We start from the raw sequence: 17,014 nt of genomic DNA on the forward strand, positions 1-17,014 counted from the left end.
ATAATTAATCAAACACCTATTAAATCTGCAACATATCTAAGTGAAAATCGATTGTCGATTTCAAGCTTTTTGTTGCATAGGAATTCTGTACGAGACTTCGATTTGTGCTTCGAAGACGCTGAGAAGGGTGAAAAACATAAATTATGTTGTAAAACTACAGAAATTAAATTTAATAGAAGTGGATGGGAGCCATGAATGTATAGGAAACTACATGTCTTCGGTTTGCTAGCTTTCACCATTGTTGCCGGCAGGTATTTCTTTGCAATTCGCACAAATCTCAGTTTTTTCTTTTGTGAACGAATGTAGCAAACTAGGGTATTGTTGGAACCCGAAAAGGATTGTATATATTTTGTAGATTTTTTTGCGATTTTCTTGGAATAAATGTCGTAAACTAGCGGAAATTTGGAGATACGTTACATTGAAGATCTGGTTGAAGATTTCGTGATTTAGGGGAAACAATGGGGGGGTCATTGCTATTGAAAAATATGGGGGTAGTTTAGTAATTGGTAAATGTGAGGGGGTTTGACCCATTTAAAATAATGATAGGTTACTTAATATTTTTTTTGTAATTAGGGGTTTATGCCTCATTAACCCAAAATTTTTTTGTATATACATTAAAGCCCATGTCTAATTGTAACCACCAATAACACACGTAACTAAAGTTTGCATGAATTTTGAAAAATCAGATTAAAAACCCTTATAATTTAACAAAATAAAAAAATTAAGTTAGTGGGATAAAAGTTACCGTATATACATTAAGGTGGTGTTTGCAAATGCTTTTTGAAAGTGATTATGCGGTTTTTTTTGCTCATAATCTGTTTTTAGGTGTTTGCAAAATCAACTTTTGCTTTTGCTTCTCTTAAAATAATCTGATTTAAGCTATTTTTTTAAAAGCACCCCTAACCCTGCTTTTTCAATTTTAGTTCATTTTCCGAAATTTTTGCAAACACCCCCAACTTTTAGAAATAAGCACTTAAAACTAACTTAAATCACAATCACTAACTTCTGCTTTTAAATAATCATTTGCAAACACCACCTAAATCCCATGTCTAATTGTAACCACTCATAACATACGTAACCACCCATAACACCCACCCATAGTACACGTAACCCCCCATAGCGCAAACCCTCTACTTCACTACATGTTGGGTTTTTATTAATTTATTTATTCGCAAGATGATTATATTTTCTACGTTGTTTAATAGATGATCAATTTCCTATTCATTTTCCCACTACTTAGGTGGTTACCGTGTGTAAAACACAACCGAAACATCGGTTTTATCTATATATATGTATACATATTTCATTCTCACATTCTAGCTCATTCACTTTTTAATATGTATATCCTGAAACTTTTGTAAGATTTCTACAATGGCTCCCAATATCATGAACATTGTTGACCTTAGTCCGACTACAATAGCTTGGACGGTTATTGTACGAGTAATGTTGTTGTGGTTTGTTCCACATTATGATAAAAAAAAATGTAATTGTTAGTCTTGATATGCTTCTCATGGATTTCAAGGTGATATGCAAAATTTTATTTTATTTTTATTTTAATACGTCTACAAAACATTTGTATGCTGTTAATAATTAATATATACATTATATATATACTTATGGCAGGGCGGCAAGGTACATGCCAGCATTAAAAAGTAACATATGAATACGTTCAAAGCTAGAAGGAAAAATATGCATGTTATGCAAATTCATTGTTAGTCCAAACAGTGGGAACACTCGAATCACTGTCCATCGGTACAAAATTACAAGCATTGGATCAACCATCATCACATCATTCGGTGCAGAAGAAATTCCTAATGTTAACTTTGACTTTATGGAGTTTAAACAAATTTAGAACAACAACAAAGATGATTTGTTAATATGTAAAATTCCAATTTTAGTCTCTTATTTATTTTCACTCGGTTATAGTAACATCAATTAATTGACTGTTTCTTAGATGTAATTGGGCATGTGGCCGAGACAAACCCAACAAAGGAGATAGCCATCAACGGAAGGACCAATAAATTACTTGATGTAGTTCTTCAAGACTTGGAGTAAGAACAATTTTGGTTTATAATTCATTAGAATTGCAACTGTTTTATCTAAAAGCAAAATTTTTAACTAACTTCAGCATTCGTTTTTAATTATTATGTTGAATGTTTTTTCTTTGTTTTTACGTGGGCAGTGGCAACAAAATTAATTGTGGTTTGTGGAACTCATATGCTGATAAGTTGGATGGGTTCTTCGTCAATCACGACCCACAAAGTCAAGTTATCATTATATTGCAACTTTGCAAAATAAAGAGTTTTAAAGGTAGATATCGTTATTTGGTTCAATAGCTGTCGTCTTTATGTCTTACTTATTTTCATAATAACCATGTTCAATATAATATATATATATATATATATATATATATATATATATATATTAAATTATAGCACAGATAAAAAGAATATTCCCTCTCACTATCACGGATAAAATATGCTCATAAACTCAAACTTGAAGGAGGCTCTTAACTATAGGGACAAGTAGTCTATGTGTCCTTTATTTTTCACCAAGTATATTTAAAAACCATTAAATATAAAGGAAAATAAACAAAAGCCAAGGTCAATCTCTGCAAAAATGTTGGTCTATATCTTGAAAACCCTGTTATCTCATGGACAACTGTACGTAGCTATTTCGAGGTTTACCAGTCCAAAATGTTTGAAGATACTTATAGTTAACAAAGAAGGAAATACTTCAAAAAATAAAACAAACATTGTTTATAAAGAAGTTTTTCAAAATTTAAGGTAATTTTTTATGTACAGTTTTTCAAATTAGTTCTTATGTATGCCTTATATTCAACTATGCATAATGTGTTCTTGTTTCGCAGAGTGTGAAGATGCAATATCATTAAATTGAATGTATTGCCACAAAGTTCGAATTGTCACACAACATCAAAGGTTATTGTTTTCCATATATTTGTTTCGTATTTTTTCTTTCAATATTTTTTTGTGTTATTTGAACTCATATATGATGCTATTGGGAATTGTTAATCTGCAGTAATGTCATGGGTACCGGTGAAGTGCACACATTTTCTGAGCGGTTAAAGTGTGATTTTTAAGTGTGTTTTTATAGGAATCTTCTTAAAGTGTTTGCGCGCCGCCCCCTTTCTCTATCTGCACCGCTCAACGAGCAATCTCTGTGCTGTGGTAACCAACCACCGTCGCCGTGAACTTTCCGGGCAGCAACACCAATATGTGGGGTGCTACCCATCCAAGCAAATATTATGCATAGTGGATTTTGACCTTTCATTATTAAATCCACTGTTGTGCAGAGTGGTTTTTATTATTTCCATTTATTAAATTCACTATTTATGCAAAGTTAATTTTCACCTTTCCATTTATTAATACACTATTGACATTAATATTTAAAGTGAATTTCGTTAATGCCATAGTAAATTTACGTTAATTTCATAATCGTTTTCGATAAATTTTAAATAATTTATGCTTTCAGTTAATAGTTCAAATTCTTAGTTTCAGACTTTCAGTGATTAGTGGATTTTAAAATTGTGCTTTCAATAAATAGCGGAATTCAGTTTTAGTGGATTTCATTTTAGGTAAACTTGATGTTATAGAAAGAAAATATAAAATAACCAATTATTATTTATTACAACGAAATTATATAAAAAAAACACATTGTTTTTTAAAAACAAATATCGAAAACTAAAAAATGGAAACAACACCAATTGAAAGGGTTAATGGCAAGGAGGTCCATGACAATGACACTTAATTTAAAAAGGGACATCTAACTTTTTTGTCTTTCAAATAATTCCAGCTCATTCAAACTTATTTGCAAATAAGGAAAACCCTTTTATATATACCTGATGTGTATAATTGGAGTTAGACACAAAATGCTCAAATTGGCCCATCTAGAGGAAAAACCCAATTAACACTGTTAAGTACATTCAACCTGTCCCACATTGGTTTTTAACAAGAAAACCACATCAAACTCCACCTATAAATATGTGTTATCATACACCTAAGAAGGTACGCACTATTTAGGAAATTGATTAATATTATTTGCTTGTATTGTGATAGTTTTCTGCCTTGATCATCGGAGGACAATCGCCGGGCTACCCTATGCATGTCACCTAGTGTTTTCAACTGTTTTGTAGGTTAACGAGTGAAGCGGTCCCTTCGACTACCTTATACGCATGGCAGTGACTCTCAGCATTCTCTACCCTTGTTGGCCTAAAGACTCTTGGGTTGCCCAATTGACTGAGCAGTATCATTTTAATGTCGTCTGTGCGAATGCAAACTAGATCGCGTGTCACGAACGGAGGTGGTCAAGGCGATCTCAACCAGCCGCCTCGAGGTAACGGCAGAGTCCTAGAGCCGCCTGGAAGGAAAATAACTATGTGAGCGACCAACGAAGAGGGTCAAGGCGATCCCAAACAACCGCTTCAACGTAGCGGTGGAGTCTCAGAGCCGCCTTGAAAGGAAAAGAACTACGGGAGCGTCCAACGAAGGCGGTCAAGGAGATCTCAACCAATCGCTTCAAGGTAGCGCTGGAGTCCTAGAGCTGCCTTGAAGGAAGAGAATAACGGAGCGACCAACCTTGCCGGATCTTCAGCGCCGGTCATCATGACTGTAGAGGAATTACAAGCCTTAATGGAGGAGACAACGGCCAAAATAACAGCTTGGGCAGCGGCGGACGTTGTAGCTCAGTTTATCAATGCTCAAGGCACAACTGACTTTGAAGAAACTATTCCTATGAGAAGCGATCCTACGGATTTCGTGCATGTCCGAATCGTGGAGCTCCATGACTCAGAGGAAAGAGTATCGCTCAGTGGCCAAAAATTTTCCTCCGAACGAGCTTCTCGAAGATACGTTCACCGCCACTCACCTCAGCGTATCACATCCTCATACCGCGCACCTGGAATATTCATTATATTATTGTCCCCAACAGTAATATTACTGTCTAAGACAGTAATTTTATGTTTGGGACAGTAATATTAGTAATATTACTGTTTTGGTATTCAATATTACTGTTAAAGTCAATTAAGAGTTAAGTTTCAGTCTCCCACGGTTAAATTATTGTTGGAGACAGTAATTTACCAGCCAAGACAATAATATTACTTAAAATATTTCTTTTTAAGAAAAAAAAATTCAAAAAAAAACACAAAAAAGTCAACGGCAGTACCGGCCGGAAAAAATTTCAGAAAAAAAAAATTTCAAAAAAAAATGTCAACGTGTAAAAAAAATTTCAAAAAGAATAGGTCGGAAAAAAAAATTATTTTTTCAAAAAAATATGAAATGAGGGTTAATGTGCTATATTTGTTTAAATTCGGGATCATTGTGTAATATTTAGAAAGTTAGAGTATAATGGATGGAATGGATAAAAATTATATTGTATAGGGTATTTAAATAAAAGACCTGGAGATGAGTTTATTTGGAAGACTGTTTTTTGTCTGGACCAATGTGCATTTAACTCCATTGTCATGTCCCTCTTTGCCATTTGACCTAATTGAAATGAGGGGTCTATTTTAAGGAGGGGTTATAATAGGATTCTAAATTGGGGCGATTTGCATATCTACAAGACCTTTTAATTGATTTTCCATAATAAATACAATAAAGCAAATTTAGTATTTTGTTATGGGATGAGTTATCTCAAATATGAGATTTAAATTTGGATTTATTACTCTACCTGATACGAACCCCGTAGAACTTGTTACGAGACCCTAATACCCTACGCGGAAGCAAGATCGAAAACATCCAAAAACAAAGATTCAAAGGGGTGGAACCGCGACCCGTTGCCTATAAAGAGGCAAGAACCTTGGTATGTGAAGACGCCACAATCGATTGTGAAAGATCGATTGATAAGTCGGGGTGAACAAACGGAATCCACCGATATGTTCGAAGAGTTCTTAAAGAACCAAAGAGAATAATCTCAATTAAATCATCAAAATTCGTCCAATAAAATAAGCCAAATTGGCAACTTATTCATAAGGTCTAAAAAGACTCCTTTTTCACAAGGAAAAGGACTCATACCTAAACTATAATAAGGAAATAAATAAATAAGCAAATCCTAAGCATAAAAGACTCTAAAATAATAAAAACATAATAAATACTAAATTAAAAACGTGCATAAATAAATTAGATAACTTGATCTTCAAGTCGACTTCTCGATCACCCTTCTTAACTCGCGACATTAGGCTGTGCACGTGCATGCAATTAAAGCTCAATTTTGACATTGTTCCACTTCGCATATCTCTTTGCTCAAAACATGAAAGTTGTAGATCGTTTAGTTAGCTTTTCGAATCATTTTGAATCAGCTCAATTGGACTTCGGATGCGAGAGTTATAACTCGAATGGTAAACTCTGCCAGAATAGGCGAGAATCTCGGATGCATGGAATTCGACTTGTCCAACGACTTTTTCTCTTTCTTTTCTTCCAATTCCTAACCACGGACTCTTCAATGATCTTATTCAACCCTTTACTCTCCAAGGACAGCTCGAATAATGTCTTTCAACTCGTACTCTTTCGCGTCTTCCAATTCTTCGTCATGGAGCATCTCTGGATCGTATCACTACCGAAATTGAATGAGGCGGTTTCTCAAATAGCCCTTTAAATTAATCTTGAGGATGTTGAGAAACAATGGTGCAAGAATGAGAAGTGATAGATACGTTAGACTATAAAATTGGCTGGAATAGCTCAGTTGGTTAGAGCGTGTGGCTGTTAACCACAAGGTCGGAGGTTCGACCCCTCCTTCTAGCGTATTTATTTTTTTAATGAGGCCCGCTTGTAAGTTCATTTTCTTAATAGAAATAGAAATTTTTTGACAAAAAAATAGGGATATGTTGGACTTTAGAATTTTTTTGACAAAAAAATAGGGATATGTTGGACTTGAATCTTAAATTATAGTGAAATCATTCAATCTTAGATGCTCAAGCCTATTTCCTTTCTTTGTGTGGATGCGCTCAAATACATTCCAACTACACTCGCATCCAGAAGAGGAAGCAGTTTGACCAAGGATCTTTATAGCCAATTTTTGTAAATTTGGCACATCAATACCAAATACTCTCCACCATTCATCTATTATAGTTATCAACATTGGTGTATTTATAAATCAAAACGAGTACGAATGCAATAATTGTAAAACAAACTATAAAAAGTAAAAAACAATAGCATCATAAATTAATATTTACCTGGTCTAGTGGTTTTATAACAAGCAATTGCCTTTGAACAAGAAAAACCATTCTCACGCTCTCGAAAAATTCTTAACTCATCCAGTATTTTTAGGCTATCGCCGCCTTCCACCTTATCCGACACATTGATCACTCCACGCATAATCTCAAGCTTTTCAGTAAGAAGATTGATCGTATTGAAAAGCAGGGTTCAAATAATATGTTGTTGCATGGAGATCTTTTGTCAGCATAAGATCCCATCTCCAGTCTATAATATTAGTGTAGGGCATGTAGTCTTTTCTTATGTTTAAAAATATTCATAATTTCCAAATGTGCCCTGTGCATTCTCTCATATATATATATATATATATATATATAAAAGCAACAATGGTTTCTCATCAGTATCGCAGAGCCGCAACAAGTGTATCAACGGTGTCGTAATCTACAAGATCATCAAACAACTGTCCCAATATTTCTCATCCAATACAATTTGTTTTACTTCTTTACCTATTTCACTTTCAAATATTTCTTGAACTCAGCGCTAAGGACCAAACCCTGCAAATCGTCCTAATGCACATGTAAGCGTTGTAAAGCAATGAATGTAGTAGTAAAATGGGTTGCAACATGACGGATAATTTCTCGCCATCATTGTCTCGCCAAAATGGAGTGGAAAGTTTATGCTCTAGCAAGTATTCCAAGCTTTTCTAGTATGTTATAATAATGAAAGACCCATGAATTTGGTAGGATCTCCATTTTTGAACTACCATCAATATTGCCAAGAATTTTTCGCATAGATAGATAATCCATTGTTCTTGGGGCCTAGTGTCTTGATGAGGTAAAACAAAGGGTGACCTCCTTGCATTAAGACAACTCCTAGCCCATGGTAGCTTGCATCTATTTGTACAACAAAAGACTGAATAAAGTCTGGCAGATGCAACACATGGGTGATGATCAAAGCCTCCTTAAGCTGGTTGAAAACCTTGGTAGCCTCTTGACTCCGCATAAATTGCCCTTTTTTTAATAAGGCAGTTAGAGGTTTGGCAATTCACCCATAGTTCCTTACAAACTTCCCGTAGTACTCCGTTAGGCCAAGAAACTTCCTCAAGACCTTGATGGTCTGTGGAATAGGCCACTCTTTTATATATTAAATTTTATTCGGATTCACCCCTACCCCTTCCTGGTTAATGATGTGCCATAGATTCTCCACTTGGGTGATGATCAAAGCCCCCTTAAGTGTTGGGAATCGGACACATGTACGCAGCGAAAAACAAAATTTTTTATGCGATTTAAACAATTTAAAACACATAAACACATGCCCGATAATTGAAATCAATTAATTGCGTACCTTTGCGCTTCCAGCGAAATTAAAAACAACATACATGCTTAATTATTCAACCGAATTTAAATCAATTAGCATGCTCGCGTTTAAATCAAATAACATGCTTGCAACAAATAAAACGATTTCATGTAATCACATAAAATCATACAAGAACGAACATGAACATTCTATTTAAACTTAAACGTGTTAAGAACAATGAATTCGTGAGTTTACCTCTTGAAGCGTGAGGTCGGAGCACTAAGCAAGACGAGATTGCTACGGAAACCAATCCATACAATCCGGGTCAGCAGCGGTGGAGCGGCAGCAGCGGCGAGACGGGCCACGGCGGCGCATGTAACTCACGCGCGGTCTTCTGGCAGCGCGTGGGGATGCGTGCGGCTTCGGCTCGTGTGCTGCTCCTCGATTCTTCGATCTTCGATCTTCCTCCTCTCGGATTTCACCTCGTATACTTCGATCTACTAAACACGTGGCACTAGACACGTAATAGTTAGAAAAATGGAAGAAAAGAAAGAAGGAAAGGAATACCGAAAGGGATCGGCCAACGGATGGCCGATTCCGGCGAGACGGCGGCGGCGACGGCGGTGGCGGCCGCGGGGAAGAGTGGCCGAGAGAGAGAGAGGGACGGCTAGGGTTAGGGTTAGGTCTTGTGTGTTTTGTGCAAGACCTATAAATCATGTATTTATAGTGTCTTGCATAAAACCCTAACGGGCTTAAGTTGGACCGGGCCCAACAACTTAAGTCCGTTAGTTATTTTACTTGCTCGTCTCTCTCAATTCAATGATCGGAAAATTGAAACAATTACATTTTCGGAATCATTATAATGTCCTCGTCATTACGAGTGCCAACTCTCAATTTCCAACTTTCCAAAGGTGGAAACCCTAATTCAGTGTACTTTCCAAATTTGGAAACTTGCCGATTTAGAAAGTTCACTAATATGTTTGCCTATTCTTTTCCTTTTCTTATTATCATTCATAATTCCAAATTACGAATGTTGGACCCAATCATATTGACTTCCAATCATGCAAAGATAAATTATTTTATCTCTGATCGTTTATTCAAAGATCTCATGTGCACGAGCAGTGTGACCCTCGATGGTTCAGGTGTAAGCTAGCCGTGGGCCCACAACCCTTTGTGGGCAAAACTCGTCCCTCAGAGTTACGATTAAGATGAAGCTCGTTTCACCTTAATCACCCAACGAATCAATATTGGCGTCTAGCAACTACGCGTCATGATTCCCTAGATACAAATGAAGTGCCTGCAAGAACCTTCAGATATAGTTAACGTACAGTACGGTCCCTTCGATTCATATGTCCCGATTGAACTAGAGGCATTGGTTCATCGAGACCTCTTTATATGTTCAATGACGGTGCGATCGTTCTAAGTGTTGTAATCGTTACGTGCATGACTTAGAGAATCGAATTCTACAATCATCACTTAGTCAGCTCTGGCCAGAGACTTAGAATGATTACAAACTTTCAGAACACACAGGACATCCAAGACTATTCTAGCGATCGAATCCCCGACTACAATGCACAGACCTCCCACTAGATTTCGGACTGCACGAACACTGGCCCTTGGGATGGTCCTCGGTGGAACTCAGGGACATGTCACGATACAGCTGGTCCTCTAGTGAAGTCACGGTGATGTATAGGTCATAAGGACTAATGATGTACAACTATACCATAGATATCTCTACTCGATTATTGGGAACCACTTAGAGATTTCTAGGGTGAGGGAGTTCAGTGAACTCGTCAACTTACGAGCACCCACTTATGCATGCCGATATCACAATACCATTTACAGATGAGATGCAGTACACATACACTAAGTGCTAGTCTCTTAATGGGAAAGGCCGATATCCTCATTGGTGGCATAACCCTTCGACTAGGAACACGTTTAACAGTTATAATACTTAAGTAAATATCTCACGATCCTAACAATCAATTAGTAGTACTCGTAATAACTGTAAGGACTATATCTATGCTTGTGACAAAGGGACAAAGATATAGAATGCCAATGTGTTTTATCATTAATACGAATAAAGGTTCGTTTATTACAAAAATAAATACGAAAGACCACAGCCACATGTTGGCTTGTTGGTCACCTACTCTAACAATCTCCCACTTGACCTAAAGCCAACTACCCATGAATCGCAATCCCATCGACTCTCGATGTTTCTCGTGGACCGATCTCGGTAAAGGCTTCGTGAAGGGGTCTGCAACGTTCTCTTCCGAGGTGACTCGTTAGACTTTAACTTCACCTCTATCAATGATCTCTCGGATCACATGATACTTCCTCAGAGTATGCTTCGACTTCTGATGAGATCGCGGCTCCTTAGCTTGCGCCACGGCTCCGGTGTTATCACAGTACAACGGTACTGGGTCACTAGCATTAGGATTGACACCCAACTCTTGGATGAACTTTCTTATCCAAGTCCCTTCTTTTCCAGCTTCGGATGCTGCAATGTATTCCGCTTCAGTAGTGGAATCAGCCGTCGTGCTCTGCTTGGAACTCTTCCAACACACGGCACCACCATTAAGCGTGAATATAAATCCAGAGTTCGACTTTGAGTCGTCCACATCCGATTGAAAACTAGAGTCGGTAAAACCCTCTAATTTCAACTCGGTACCCCCATAGACCAAAAATATATCCTTAGTTCTTCGTAAGTACTTGAGGATATCTTTCACGGCTTTCCAATGTGCCGGTCCGGGGTTAGACTGATATCTGCTTGTGACACTCACAGCATACGCAATATCAGGTCTCGTACACAGCATGCCATACATTATGCTTCCTATGGCAGAAGAATAAGGCATCCTTTTCATCTCCTCGATTTCACTAGGTGTTTGAGGACACATAGATTTCGAGAGACGAACACCATGGGACATTGGCGAGAATCCTTTCTTCGATTCTTCCATGCTAAACCGTTTCATAACGGTGTCTATGTACAGGCTTTGGGATAATCCAAGCATCTTTCTTGCTCTATCTCTATAGATGCGTATTCCTAATACATAAGATGCTTCTCCCAAATCCTTCATCGAGAAACGTGTAGACAACCATGCTTTCGTTTGTTGCAACATTCCTACGTCATTCCCAATGAGTAGAATGTCATCAACGTGAAGCACTAAAAATATCACTGTCCTCCCACTAACCTTCTTGTATACACAAGGTTCTTCCGGATTCTTCTCAAAATCAAACTCTTTGATAGTTGAGTCGAACCTAATGTTCCAACTTCGGGATGCTTCCATAAATGGATCGCTGGAGCTTGCAAACCTTTTGCTCACTTCCAGAAGATATGAAGCATTCCGGCTGCGCCATGTAAATTTCTTCCTCAATGTCTCCATTAAGGAAGGCGGTCTTCACATCCATTTGCCATATCTCGTAGTCGTACCACGCAGTTATGGCCAGCAAAATTCTAATGGACTTCAGCATCGCGACTGGCGAAAAGGTTTCCTCATAGTCAACACCTTGTCTTTGAGTGTATACTTTCGCTACCAATCTAGCTTTATAGGTCGATACCTTTCCATCCACTCCAATTTTCTTCTTATAGATCCACTTGCAGCCTATAGGAACAATTCCCTTAGGTGGATCTACCAAGGTCCACACCTTGTTGGAGTACATGGATTCCATTTCGGATTTCATGGCAGTTAGCCAATGTCCCATGTCCGCATCCGATACGGCCTCATTGTATGTTCTTGGATCTTGTCCAAGATCAACATGATCTTCATCATTCTCGAGGAGGAATAACCTATCCGGCATTTTCCGAACTCTTTCGGATCTACGTACCGTAGGTTCAGGAGGTATATTAGTGGTTTGTTGTATTGGTTCGATTACTTGTTCTTGCGCTTGAACTTCACTTTGTGGTTCTTGAACTACTTCAAGTTCTATCATGCTGCATTTTCTATCCGATAGAAACTCCCTTTCCAAAAAGGTGGCATTTCTCGAAACAAACGTCTTTGCTTCCTTGACATAATAGAATTCGTATCCCATCGAGTCTTCGGGATACCCCACAAAGTAGCATAGGTCGGATTTACTATCCAACTTGTCTCTCACTAATCGCTTCACATAAGCGGGACAACCCCATATCCTAATATGTTTGTAGTTGGGTTTCCGGGAATGCCAAAGTTCATAAGGTGTGGATTTAACTGCTTTGGTGTTAACTCTATTCAGCAAATACGCGGCAGTACGAAGTGCATGACCCCACAAGTATGCCGGTAAGTTCGAGAAGCCCATCATTGATCGAACCCTATCCAATAAAGTTCGATTCCGACGTTCGGAAACTCCATTGAGTTGAGGAGTTCCAGGTGGAGTCCATTGAGATTGTATCCCATTCTCTTTTAGATAGTCAATGAACTCGATGCTCAAGTATTCACCACCACGATCGGATCGCAGCTTCTTAATACTTCGTCCGAGTTGCTTCTCTACTTCGTGTCTAAAATATTTGAACCTTTCAAATGTTTCGGACTTGTACTTCATCAAGTACACATACCCATACCTAGAATAATCGTCAGTAAAGGTAGCGAAGTAGTTGTATCCACTCTTCGCACTAACACTTAGTGGACCACATACGTCTGTATGGATCAAATCCAAAAGACCCTTGGCTCGTTCCATTTTCCCTTTGTAGGGTGACTTGGTCATTTTCCCTTTAAGGCACGATTCACAAGTTTGTAGTGATTTCACGTCCTCCAAAGAGAACAATCCTTCACTAATAAAATCATTCATCCTTCTTAAAGAGACATGACCTAATCTAGTGTGCCAAAGTTGTGCGGGGTTTTGATCTATCTCCTTACGTTTTGCTGATATAACATTAATAGGTATTTCATTTGGATTTAGTTCATACAAGTTGTTTAATAGTCGTCCTTTGCAAATCAAATTCTCATTCTTTTGTATAATGCAAATCGAATTTCCAAAAACAAAAGTAAAACCTTCAATATCTAATACAGGAATAGAAATAAGGTTTCTAATGAAGGACGGAACAAATAAACAATCGTTCAAAACAATAGGAAAACTAGAATCCAAAACATTTAAGTAAATCGTGCCAATGGCTTCAGCAGCAACTCTTGCTCCATTCCCCATCATTAGGTAGGTCTCACCCGCTCTAAGCTTTCGACTTCTTGTCATTAGCTGCAAATCATTGCACAAATGTGAGCCACAACCCGTATCCAATACCCAAGAAGAAGAATTGACAGACAAATTTACATCAATGAAATACGTACCCTTTTCAGAACTTTTCTTCTTTAGGTAAGCCTTGCAGTTGCGGCGCCAATGTCCTTTCTTCCACAATGATGGCAAGCATCATCAACTTGCTTGCTGACCTTTGCCTTGGGGCCCCCACTACATTCACCCACTTCGAACTTGCTGTTTGGGAAGGGAACTCTTTCCTTTCTCTTCTTTTGGGAAGAACTCTTCTTTCCAGAAGTAGCAGCAATGAGAACAGATTTCTCTTTCTTAATGGTGGACTCGAAACCGACCAACATGTTCATTAACTCATCCAAAGGAGGATCTAGTTTGTTCATGTTGAAGTTCACTATGAACGATTCATATGAACTAGGAAGAGACAACAGGATCAAATCCAACGAGAGCTCGGCCGGGAGGGTGACATCGAGATTCACTAGCTTTTCAAGGAGAGTGATCATTTTGAGACAGTGCTCATGGACCGAAGTCCCTTCGCGCAATCTCGCCGTGATCAACTCCATTGTTGCATCGTACCTCGATGCCCTAATATTCTCACTATACATGCTATCGAGATGAGCCTTTATATCGAAAGCATGCATGTGAGACTCATATTTCCTCGCAAGCGCGGGCTCCATGGCGGCTATCATATAGCACCTAGCATGTGTGTCATCCTTCTTCCATGCTTCATAAGTTTCCTTTTCAGCATCAGTCGTTGTGGCAGGTATAATGGCGGGAAGTCTCTCGTTCAAAACATAGAGACGCCCCTCAACGGTTAGCACAAGATTAATACTACGCAACCAATCTAGGTAATTAGGGCCATTGAGTTTATTGTCGAGGATTGACATTATGGGATTCTTAGACATGATTATCTGAGAGGTATAAAGAAGAGGATTATTAGAGATTCGCGTTAAATGATTGTTTACAATTAAATGTTTGGTCTTATGTTATTTAATTGTTCTCCCACTAATTTTATCGAGTTCCACTTCCCTCTAGTAGACAAACGAGAAAACTGATTTTTCTTAATGGGCTTTAGGTCCAATAGACAAATATAACCCGTAGTTAATCTAGCCCGATTATATTTGCCCAAAGGTAGATCACAATCAATCATATCCACAATATGACCCTAAATTAATTTTCCTCACACTTGATAATGACCTAAGTTAATCTCGCGAATATCAAAATCGTCGTGTGTCAAGTCTAACCTACCAATCAAAGATGCTCATAGAACTTGATTATGCCAAACTAATGCAGTCCCTAGTTAATCTAGCCGACAACGTTAATCCAACATAACCCTTTTCTATGGCTACCTTCATCGCTATGTCAATTGGATTACAGCTTACTTTACCATAGTACTCCCCGCTAACACGGCTTACTGCACTACAGTAAAGGGCTACACATAATCCAACCGTTGGCAGAAGGAAAGAAATAACTCAACATATTGGGTTTTTCTTTATAGCTTGAAATGATTCTTAATTAGATTAAGAATGGGGGATTTTTATCAAAAGTTTTTATCTCATCAGAAGGTTCGGATTGGTCTATGTGATTCCTACATCTATGTTCTCTAAAAGTATATGGAAACGCATATTGTCCTAAGAGGAACATACGACCTAACTACATAATTAATTACATTAATTAATTATCGGGTTTTCAAAATAATTATAGAACCTCAACTAGCATAAATCATTCAAATAATGCTGAGGTACTACTAATTAAGTTGAACTATACTCAATATTATATATGTGTTCTATTAATTGAAATCAATTTAACAATTTAAATTAATTAATTAATCTAACACCTATTTACTAAAATTTATGATTGTTGACTCGATTATCTAATTGGTATTAATTGAAAATAATTTTCCAAAAATTAAAATCAATTTGTTTTAAGTTTAATTTTAGAAATCTGAAATTTTTTTTTTTTTCAGCGAACCGGTTCGGCCGACCGGTCTGACCGGTTCCGACCGAAACGGTCCGGTTCTGCCCGGTCCAGTTGACCCAAATCAGTGGGCCGGGTCAGTCAGACCGAGAACCGGTCTGACCGACCCGAATCCACTTGGATTCGGTCAATTTGATCGCACACAACCATCGAACCGGCCGGTTCGACCGGTTCGATCCAAACAATTAAAAAACCGATGTTTTAAAAATAATTTCAGATCCGATTTTCCAATTTTAAACAATTTTAAAGCTGGAAAAATTATAAACAATATTTCAAAAATATTTTAAACTTACGAAAACTCCCAATTACATAATACAACAATCACTACTTTAATAAATCGAACATGCATAAAATCATAGCATATTAAAACGAACGCAATTAATTGCGCAACGAGCTCTGATACCACTGTTGGGAATCGGATGTTGGGTTTCGGGCACGCGTACGCAGCGGAAAACAAAAATTTTATGCGAATTAAATGAATTTAAAACACATAAGCACATGCCCGATAATATAAATCAATTAATTGCGTACCTTTGCGCTTCCAGCGAAATTAAAAACAACATACATGCTAAAGTGTTTAACTGAATTTAAACCAATTAACATGCTCGCGTTTAAACCAACTAACATGCTCGCAACGATTAAAACGATTACACATAATCACATAAAATCATACGAAAGCAAACATGAATATTTAGTGTTTAAACGTAAACGAATCAAGAACATGAATTCGTGTGTTTACCTCTTGAAGCGTGAGGTAGGAGCGCTAAGCAAGTCGAGATTGCTACGGAAACCAATCCGTACAATCCGGGGCAGCAGCGGTGCGACGGCAGCAGCGGCGAGACGGTCACGGCGGCGCGTGTATCTCACGCGCGGTCTCACGATCCTAACGATCAATTACTAGTACTTGTAATAACTGTAAGGACTATATCTATGCTTGTGACAAAGGGACAAAGATATAGAATGCCAATGTGTTGTATCATTAATACGAATAAAGGTTCGTTTATTACAATAATAAATACGAATGACCACAGCCACATGTTGGCTTGTTGGTCACCTACTCTAACAATAAGCTGGTTGAAAGCCTTGGTAGCCTCTTCACTCCACATAAATTACCCTTTTTTTAATAAGACAGTTAGAGGTTTGGCAATTCACCCATAGTTCCTTACAAACTTCATGTAGTACCCCGTTAGGCCAAGAAACCCCCTCAAGACCTTGATGGTCTGTGGAATATGCCACTCTTTTATACATTGAATTTTACTCGGATCCACCCCTACCCCTTCCTGGTTAATAATGTGCCATAGATACTCCACTTGGGTTTGATGAAACTACATTTAGAAGCATTAGCATAGAGTGGATTCTTCCTTATTATCCCCAATGTTGTCTTTCAAATGTTGTAGGTGCAG

General features: G+C 37.9%; 1 non-coding gene across 1 annotated transcript; it reads left to right on the plus strand.

The window, feature by feature from the left end:
- Positions 1 to 6,681: 6,681 nt before the first annotated feature.
- On the plus strand, positions 6,682 to 6,755 carry TRNAN-GUU (transfer RNA asparagine (anticodon GUU)). Its single transcript has one exon. It is a non-coding gene; the product is annotated as a tRNA-Asn (tRNA).
- Positions 6,756 to 17,014: the final 10,259 nt, after the last annotated feature.

The sequence above is a fragment of the Erythranthe guttata genome, chromosome 2, assembly GCF_056151865.1.
Source record: "Erythranthe guttata isolate IM_541 chromosome 2, IM_541, whole genome shotgun sequence".
NCBI classification, from domain to species: domain Eukaryota; kingdom Viridiplantae; phylum Streptophyta; class Magnoliopsida; order Lamiales; family Phrymaceae; genus Erythranthe; species Erythranthe guttata.